Below are 10,444 nucleotides of genomic sequence, written 5' to 3'. Positions count from 1 at the left end.
CTGCGCTTATAAACCACTCGCTACCTCTCTCGGCTAGCGATGTGGGACTAAACTTTTAGCCTCGGGCAGCACCACACTTTGGTCCTAGCTGGTGGCTCCAACCGGCACCAATACGGACCTTTTGTCCCGGTTGGAGTCACTAATCCGTACTAAAGGTCTCTTCTTCCCGCCCTTTTGGGCCAACGAAATTGACCTTTAGTCCCGGTTGGTGTACCAAACCGGGACTAAAGTGTTGCTATGGTTCCGGTTTGAGCCACCAACCGGAAACAAAGGTATTCATATATTGCGGGAGTTGTCAAAATTTCCACCAACTTCCATTTCCTCCCCGTTCTCTCTTCGTCGTCGCCGTCGCCGCCGTCCCGCGCCTCCTCCACGAGCCCGACGTCGTCCTCGCCGTCGCTCCTGAGCCCGTCGTCGCCCCGAGCCCATCGCCGTTGTCGTCGCTCCCGAGCCCATCGTCGCCCCGAGCCCGTCGCGCCCCGTCGTCCCCGAGCCCGTCGCGCGCCGTCATCCCCGAGCCCATCATCGCCCAGAGCCCATCGCGCTCCATCGTCCCCGAGCCCATCGTCGTCGCCGTCGCCGTCGCTCCTGAGCCCATCGTCGTCGTCGTTGTCGCCCGTCGTCGCCGTCACCGTCGTCGCCGTAGCCCCCGATCCCATCGCCGCTGTCATCGTCGCCCGTCGCCCGGCGTTGTTCCGAAGCCCGCCGTCGTCGCCCGTCGACGCGCCGGTAGCACGTCCATCTCCATCGCCATATCCCTATTTGTGAATCCATGTGTGAGGAGACGTAGTCTAATTGCGAATCCATGTGTGTATTTCAGTCTTATTAGAATATGTTGGGTACATTTTTGAACTCCCCAATGTGACACAAGTTATAAAAATTATAAAAATATTTAGATTAGATTAAGTTACAATAGCAGATAAAGTTATAAAAATTATAAAAATATTTAGATTAGATTAAGTTTTTATGTTAATATTTGGGATTATGTATAAAAGTTAGTTTTTACCTTATTTTTATTTTAGTTTTAATAAAAAGTATTTTACCGAAAAAGGGCTTCCCCCACTTTGTAATATTTGTATAAACAATGGATATTCCAAGAGACATGGACCAAGATGAAATTTTGGGGGATATAATCCACGACGACGGTAATGTCGATTTCTTTCTCAACAACATCGATGGTCTGGAAGGAGAGGATTACGGCTCCGGTGATCGAACAATGGAGGAGGAAGGACATTATCATGATGGCTTAGGTGGCTACCGAATCCCGGAGGAAGGGGATCATGATGACAGCTCCGGTGACTGATATGTCTCCGTCGTATCTATAATTTTTGATTGTTTCATGCCAATATTCTACAACTTTCATATACTTTTAGCAACTTTCTATACTATTTTTGGGACTAACATATTGATCCAGTGCCCAGTGCCAGTTCCTGTTTGTTGCATGTTTTTTGTTTCGCAGAATACCCATACCAAACGAAGTCCAAACGCAATAAAAAAACCTATGGGGATTTTTTTGGAATATTTATGATTTTTGGGAAGAGGAATCAACGCGAAACGATGCCCGACGGGGTCACGAGCCCAGGAGGCGCGCTCTACCCCCCAGGCTCGCCTGGCAGGCTCGTGACCAACCCCTAAGGCGGTTGGGGCCCTTCTTTTGCCGCAAGAAAGCTAATATCCGGAAGAAAATCGTGTTAAAAGGACACCTCAATCGGAGTTACGGATCTCCAGGAATTTAAGAAACGGTGAAAGGACAGAATCTGGGAGCGCAAAAACAAAAGGACACAGAGAGAGAGAGATCCAATCTCGGAGCGGCTCTCGCCCCTCCGCCGCCATGGAGATCATGGACTAGAGGGGAAACCCTTCTCCCATCTAGGGAGGAGGTCAAGGAAGAAGAAGAAGAAGGGGGGCTCTCTCTCCCGGCGACGCCGGAACACCGCCCGAGACATCATCGTGTGACGGCGATCTACACCAACACCTCCGTCATCTTCACCAACACATCCATCACATTCCCCCATCTATATTCAGCGGTCCACTCTCCCACAACCCGCTGTACCCTCTACTTGAACATGGTGCTTTATGCTTCATATTATTATCCAATGATGTGTTGCCATCCGATGATGTTTGAGTAGATTTTCGTTGTCCTATCGGTGATTGATGAATTGCTATGATTGGTTTAATTTGCTTGTGGTTATGTTGCTTTCTTTGGTTCCCATCATATGAGCGCGCGCGTGGATCACACCATAGGGTTAGTAGTAAGTTGATAGGACTATGTATTGGAGGGCAAGGGTGACAGAAGCTTCAGCCTAGCATAGAAATTGATGCATACGTGATTGAAGGGGGACCAATATATCTTATTGCTATAATTGGGTTTTACCTTAATGAACATTAGTAGTTGTGGATGCTTGCTAATAGTTCCAATCATAAGTGCATAGAATTCCAAGTAAGGGATGACATGCTAGCAGTGGCCTCTCCCACATAAAACTTGCTATCGGTCTAGTAACGTAGTCAATTGCTAAGGGACAATTCCGCAACTCCTACCACCACTTTTCCACACTCGTTAAACTAATGTAATTGTTTCTTTATCTAAAAAGCCCCTAGTTTTTATTTACGTGTTCTTTAGTATCTTGGAAACCTATCCTATCACACCTACAAAGTACTTATAGTTTCATACTTGTTCTAGGTAAAGCGAACGTAAAGTGTGTGTAGAGTTGTATCGGTGGTCGATAGAACTCGAGGGAATATTTGTCCTACCTTTAGCTCCTTGTTGGGTTCGACACTCTTACTTATCGAGAAAGGCTACAATTTATCCCCTATACTTGTGGGTTATCAAGACCTTTTTCTGGCGCCGTTGCCGGGGAGCAATAGCATGGGGTGAATATTCTCGTGTGTGCTTGTTTGCTTTATCACTAAGTAGATTTATTTGTTGTTCTAAGTTGTTCTCTATCTTTGGTTATGGATATGGAACACGAAATACCAAAAAAATTAGGTGTACTTGCTACTCATGGAGATGGGGAACCTTCTAAAACCCTCCATGCTCGTTATGTGGAAAATATTATGCACTTCTTTAATAATCCTGAGAAAACCCCATTCAGTTATATAATGGGAGACACGTTGGATCAACGTGAATACTTTAGGGATTATCGCTTGACTCAAAAAGGGAAACTATTATGGGATCAAATTCATATGTTGAAATGGTATGCTTGGGAACTATGCTTGAGATATGATATTACTTGCTGCTCTAGGATGAAGGCTCAACACCTTCCCTTTTCTTGTAAATTTAATGCTAATGAAACCTTGGTTTCTTATGCTAATGGTATATATGATTACTATGATGTGGAACAAATAGAAGAGTTTGTTACTTTTATGGGTGCTTATGAAATTGAAGCTCTGTTTAAAAGGTGTGATGATAATGATGATGCTGCTTACCGATCAAAAAATGTGGTTATGCTTCATTATTGTTATACTAATTATGAATATAATGCCCATATTTATCGATTTATGGAGAAGTTCTATGCTGCCCAAGAAGAGACAAATATTTTGGAGGAAACTATGGAAGAAGAAAATGCTGAAACTGTGAGCTCATTAGATGAAAAAGATGACGAGGAGAGTGATGAACAAAAGGAGGAAGAGCGGACTAGCTACCCGTGCCCACCTTCTAATGATAGTAACTCTTCAACTCATACATTGTTTAATTTCCTTTCGTTCTTACCGAAGGCTGAATGCTATGTTGATTGCTATGATCCCTTGGATTCGTTTGAAATATCGCTTTTTGATGAACTTGATGCTTGCTATGCTTGTGGCCATGATGCCAATATGAATGATGCTTATGAATATGAACTTGCTATGGTTACTTATGTTAAACATGAAATTTTTTCTATCACACCCACTTATGATAGTCCTATTATCTTTTTGAACTCTCCCAACTACACTATATCGGAGAAGTTTGCTCTTATTAGGGATTACATAGATGGGTTGCCTTCTACTATTACACATGATGATTTTGATAAATATAATATGCATGTGCTTGCTTCTCCTACTTGCAATTGTTATAAGAGAGGAACTACATCTCCACCTCTCTATGTTTCCAATACGATAAAATTGCAAGAAACTGCTTATGCTATGTATTGGCCTTTACTTGATGTGCATGAATTGTTACTTTATGACATGCCAATGCATAGGAAGAGAGTTAGACTTCTTCATTGCATGATATATGTTACCTTGTGCTCACTACTAAATTACAAATCATTGTTAATTAAAATTGGCTTTGATATACCTTGGGATCCGGGTGGATCCATTACTTGAGCACTTTATGTCTAGCTTAATGGCTTTAAAGAAAGCGCTGCCTGGGAGACAACTCGGAAGTTTTAGAGAGTCATTTATTTCTGTTGAGTGCTTTTATATAGTTTAAAAACAAAAATATATATAGAGGGGAACTTAAAACTTTTTCAAAAAGAGAAGCGATTGAAAGGTGATGCATTGCGGAAGTGAGGGTCGACCTTGAACACTTGTGTTCATGCTCATGGAAACAATGTAGAATTTTTCATGGAAGTTTATCGCAAAAATAATTATCCCCTTGTACAATTCCATTGTATTATAAAAATAATGTGCCAAGTAAAGCCTTTATGATTAGTTTGGGTGATAGTTGTTTGATCATGCTGAAAAAGACAGAAACTTTGCACTCACGAAATCATTTCTTATATCTATACAGAGAGGGATATTGAGTTGATTCTTTTGTCTGCTGATTGATATACAAATTGCCTTAATGATAATAATTTTTTCAGAATTTTTGGAGTATCAGAAGTATGGTATGTGTTCAGATTACTACAGACTGTTCTGTTTTTGACAGATTTTGTTTTCTATGCATTGTTCTCTTATTTTAATGAATCTATGGGTAGTATCGGGGGGTATCAACCATGGTGAAGTTGGATTACAGTAGATATAATGCTAATATGAATTTGGAATGAGTTCACAACAGTACTTAAAGTGGTGATTTACTTTATTATACTAACGGATCTCACGAAGGTTTTGTTGAGTTTTGTGTGATTGAAGTTTTCAAGTTTTGGGTGAGACCACGATGGATGAAGTAATAAGGAGAGGCAAGAGCCTAAGCTTGGGGATGCCCGAGGCACCCCAAGGTAATATTCAAGGAAGACTCAAGCGTCTAAGCTTGGGGATGCCCCGGAAGGCATCCCCTCTTTCGTCTACATTCTAACGGTAATTTTACTCGGAGCTATATTTTTATTCGTCACATGATATGTGCAAATGCTTGGAGCGTCTTTTGTGTTTATTTTTCCTTTTTCTTTTATGCACCATGCTGGTATGAGATAGTCCTTGGTTGATTTCTAGAATGCTCTTTGACTTCACTTATATCTTTTGAGTATGGCTTTATAGAATGCTTCATGTGCTTCACTTATATCATTTGAAGTTTGGATTGCCTGTTTCCCTACACATAGAAAACCGCCATTTGTAGAATGCTCTTTTGCTTCACTTATATTTGTTAGAGCGGGGCATATCTTTTGTAAAAAGAATTAAACTCTCATGCTTCACTTATACCTATTTAGAGAGTTAACAGGAGTTGGTCATTCAGATGGTTAGTCATAAAATCCTACATAAAACTTGTAGATCACTGAATATGATATGTTTGATTCCTTGCAATAGTTTTGCGACATGAAGATGTGATATTAGATTCATGCTAGTGAGTAATTGTGTATTCGTAGAAATACTTGTGTTAAGGTTTGTGATTCCCGTAGCATGCACGTATGGTGAACCGTTATGTGACGAGGTCTGAGCATGATTAATTTATTGATTGTCATCCTTTGTGTGGAGGTCGGGATCGCGTGATGGTTAACTGCTACCAACCCTTCCCCTAGGAGCATGCGTGTAGTACCTTGTTTGGATGACTAATAGACTTTTGCAATAAGTATGTGAGTTCTTTATGACTAATGTTGAGTCCATGCATTATACGCACTCTCACCCTTTCACCATTGCTAGCCTCTCTAGTACCGCGCAACTTTCGCCAGTGCATTACACCCACCATATACCCTTCCTCAAAACAACCACCATACCTCATGTTATGGCATTTCCATAGCCATTCCGAGATATATTGCCATGCAACTTCCATCGTTCCATTTATTATGACACGCACCATCATTGTCATATTGCTTTGCATATTTGTAAGATAGCTAGCATGATGTTTTCATGGCTTGTCCATTTTTTGATGTCATTGCTACGCTAGATCATTGCACATCCCGGTACACCGTCGGAGGCATTCATATAGAGTCATATTTTATTCTAAATATCGAGTTGTAAGTAAATAAAAGTGTGATGATCATCATTATTAGAGAATTGTCCCATGTGAGGAAGTAATAAAAGAGGCCAATGAAGCCCAAATTAAAAAAAATTGGCCAAAGAATCCCACCAAAAAAAGGGAGAAAAAATGAGAGAAAAGAGAGAAGGGACAATGCTACTATCCTTTACCACACTTGTGCTTCAAAGTAGCACCATGATCTTCATGATAGAGAGTCTCCTATGTTGTCACTTTCATATACTAGTGGGAAATTTTCATTATAGAACTTGGCTTGTATATTCCAACGATGGGCTTCCTCAAATTGCCCTAGGTCTTCATGAGCAAGCGAGTTGGATGCACACCCACTAGTTTATTTTTGAACTTTCATACACTTATAGCTCTTGTGCATCTGTTGCATGGCAATCCCTACTCACTCACATTGATATCTATTGATGGGCATCTCCATAGCCCGTTGATACGCCTAGTTGATGTGAGACTATCTCCTCCTTTTTGTCTTTTCCACAACCACCATATTCTATTCCACCTATAGTGCTATGTCCATGGCTCACGCTCATGTATTGCGTGAAAGTTGAAAAAGTTTTAGAACACTAAAGTATGAAACAATTGCTTGGCTAAAACCGGGGTTGTGCATGATTTAAATACGTGTGGGGAAGATGGAGCATAGCCACACTATATGATTTTGTAGGGATAACTTTCTTTGGCCATGATATTTTGAGAAGACATGATTGCTTTGTTAGTATGCTTGAAATATTATTGTCTTTATGTCAAATGATAGACTATTGCTTCGAATCACTCGTGTTTTAGTATTCATGCCATGATTAGATTATATGATCAAGATTATGCTAGGTAGCATTCCACATCAAAAATTATCTTTTTTATCATTTACCTACTCGAGGACGAGCAGAAATTAAGCTTGGAGATGCTGATACGTCTCCGTCGTATCTATAATTTTTGATTGTTTCATGCCAATATTCTACAATTGTCATATACTTTCGGCAACTTTTTATACTATTTTTGGGACTAACATATTGATCCAGTGCCCAGTGCTAGTTCCTATTTGTTGCATGTTTTTTGTTTCGCAGAATATCCATACCAAACGAAGTCCAAACGCAATAAAAAACCTACGGGGATTTGTTTTGGAATATTTATGATTTTTGGGAAGAAGAATCAACGCGAAACGATGCCCGAGGGGGTCACGAGCCCAGGAGGCGCGCCCTATCCCCCAGGCACGCCTGGCAGGCTCGTGACCAACCCCTATGGCGGTTGGGGCCCTTTTTTCCCTCAAGAAAGCTAATATCCGGAAGAAAATCGTGTTAAAAGGACACCTCAATCGGAGTAACGGATCTCCGGGAATTTAAGAAACGGTGAAAGGCCAGAATCTGGGAGCACAGAAACAGAAGGAAATAGAGAGAGAGAGAGATCCAATCTCGGAGGGGCTCTCGCCCCTCCGCCGCCATGGAGACCATGGACCAGAGGGGAAACCCTTCTCCCATCTAGGGAGGAGGTCAAGGAAGAAGAATAAGGGGGCTCTCTCCCCCTCTCTCCCGGCGGCGCCGGAACGCCGCCCGTGACATCATCGTGTGACGGCGGTCTACACCAACACCTCCGTCATCTTCACCAACACCTCCGTCATCTTCACCAACACCTCCATCACCTTCCCCCATCTATATTCAGCGGTCCACTCTCCCGCAACCTGTTGTACCCTCTACTTGAATATGGTGCTTTATGCTTCATATTATTATCCAATGATGTGTTGCCATCCTATGATGTTTGAGTAGATTTTCGTTGTCCTATTGGTGATTGATGAATTGCTATGATTGGTTTAATTTGCTTGTGGTTATGTTGTTGTCCTTTGGTGCCCATCATATGAGCGCGCGCGTGGATCACACAATAGGGTTAGTAGTATGTTGATAGGACTATGTATTGGAGGGCAAGGGTGACAGAAGCTTCAGCCTAACATAGAAATTGATGCATACGGGATTGAAGGGGGACCAATATATCTTATTGCTATGGTTGGATTTTACCTTAATGAACGTTAGTAGTTGCAGATGCTTGCTAATAGTTCCAATCATAAGTTCATAGAATTCCAAGTAAGGGATGACATGCTAGCAGTGGCCTCTCCCACATAAAACTTGCTATCGGTCTAGTAACGTAGTCAATTGCTTAGGGACAATTCCGCAACTCCTACCACCACTTTTCCACACTCGTTAAACTAATGTAATTGTTTCTTTATCTAAACAGCCCCTAGGTTTTATTTACGTGTTCTTTATTATCTTGCAAACCTATCCTATCACACCTACAAAGTACTTCTAGTTTCATACTTGTTTTAGGTAAAGCGAACGTAGAGTGTGCGTAGAGTTGTATCGGTGGTCGATAGAACTTGAGGGAATATTTGTCCTACCTTTAGCTCCTCGTTGGGTTCGACACTCTTACTTATCGAGAAAGGCTACAATTGATCCCCTATACTTGTGGGTTATCAGTGACCGAACGGAGGAGGGAGCTATTGAAAAGTCCGGATCGAGCCAAACTTCGGTAATGAGACGAGGCCCGAAGAGAAGGTTGGGCAAGGATCAAAAGTTCATGATCACATGACTCGCGAACGATGGCCTACCGATTGAACCCAAGTGGACCAAGGATGCATTTTCTGCTCAGTGCGGAGCTATTATCAGGGACAACATCCCGATCAGCATCAAGCAATGGAATAAGCCTAAGGGAGACGACGTACCTGAAGGTGATTATGTCACCGATAGGCAGAAAGATGATCTTTGGACTGCGCTGAAGGAAAATTTCACCCTACCGCCAGAGGAGGATCCGAATAAGCCAGTTATAGAGCCACTGGTCAAGGTGTGTGCTCTTAAGAAGATGGCAGATCTATTCAGGAGGTGGAAGAATGAGTTGAAATCAAAGTTTTTCGACAAAGGGAAGACTCCAGAATTCGTCAGCTGATTTGAGAAGATGAGAGATCACTGGCCCGCATTTGTGTCCTACAAGAAATCAGACAAGAGTAAGAAAATGTCACAGACAAACAAGAACAATGCTACAAAGAAGCAGTATCACCATCACACGGGGTCAGGTGGATACCTCGAAGCCGTCCGTTGTGGGACAAAGCTGAGAATGACCTGATTGCTAAAGGGGTCCAACCATAGACATGAAACTGGCCCGACCGTTCAAGGAATTGGTTCTTCAAGGTCGGGGGAACTTTGGACCCTGAAACAGGGAAGTGTCGTTGGACGGACGAGCAACTTGCAACACCCATCAACAAGCTTCAGAAGTGTATCACCGCAGCGCGGGAAGGGGCGTTCTTTCCTGACGAAGAGAAGGACGAGCTGACTGAGGCCCTAGGGAATGTTGAGCACCCTGGACAAACACGAGGCACACCAGGCTCCGTTCCATGGAAGGTTGGGTTTCCCGACGCAGCCGGTTATAGAAGCCGAGAGAGAAAGAGGAAAGTGGAGCTCAGCGACATGCAAAAGATCAATGCAAGACTACAAATTCTAGAGGAACTTGAGAGCCAGCGAGCGGCCGACCAACCATCTCAGCGTCACGAAACTACCCAGAAGTTACCCCGCCATCTCAGCGAAGAAGCAGCATGGCTTCCACGGAGCTCGTTCAGCCTGACTTCACGGCTCCAAGCTACCCCGTGGATACTATCACGGAGTCTCAACCTTGCGATCTTTTGACGAAATGTCGGAACCTCACTTTCAAGGCTGCTATCGGCTTCGTTGCACCTTCTGAACCAACGGAACTTTTCACTGCCTTCCGATTCCACGTGGCTTTGCTATTCAGATGGTGGATGAAGTAAAGGAGGGATTTGAGCAGCTCGAGCTTGACCACCCTACAGGTGAAGGGGAGAATAAGTTGGTTCATGATGTGAGGAGTACATGTCTATGGCCGAAGGAGTACATCAACCTTCCAAACTGGACGCCTCCTCGTCCTCCTCCTCCGGTGATTGATCAGGGCACTCCTCATCCTCCTCCGGCGAGTGATCAGGGCACTACAGCTCCTCCGACGCGTGAGGGCACTCCACCTCCTTCTTCGGCTCCTCCTCTAGCGCGTGAGGGCACTCCGTCTCCTTCTTCAACTCCTTCTTCGACGCGTCGAAGTAGTCTGCCTCCTTCTTCGGCTCCTCCTCCAGTG

Source organism: Hordeum vulgare, chromosome 2H, assembly GCF_904849725.1.
Source record: "Hordeum vulgare subsp. vulgare chromosome 2H, MorexV3_pseudomolecules_assembly, whole genome shotgun sequence".
NCBI lineage: Eukaryota > Viridiplantae > Streptophyta > Magnoliopsida > Poales > Poaceae > Hordeum > Hordeum vulgare.
Note: the sequence above shows the minus strand (reverse complement) of the source record.